The sequence below is a fragment of the Pagrus pagrus genome, assembly GCF_965226575.1.
Source record: "Pagrus pagrus genome assembly, chromosome: 8".
In the NCBI taxonomy this organism is placed as follows: domain Eukaryota; kingdom Metazoa; phylum Chordata; class Actinopteri; order Spariformes; family Sparidae; genus Pagrus; species Pagrus pagrus.
In genome coordinates, this window is record NC_140192.1 from 26633811 (window position 1) to 26634047 (window position 237).

Consider the following 237-nt stretch of genomic DNA (forward strand, 5'->3'; position numbering starts at 1 on the left):
TGCCATAACTTCTTCTCCAGAAAGCAGACAGCGAGCTACGCAACACACCGAGGAAAGAGTGACAGTGCACCACGAAACGAGATGGAAAGCAAATATTCTCTCCCAACTAAAACAAGTCCTGGACTGAACAAGAATTTATGTTCTACTCCTGCCTGTTTTCATTTTCTTTGAATTCCTCCCGCTGATGATTGGTGGTGTTTGGTTTTGTTAACACACACACGCACAAAATCCCTAACC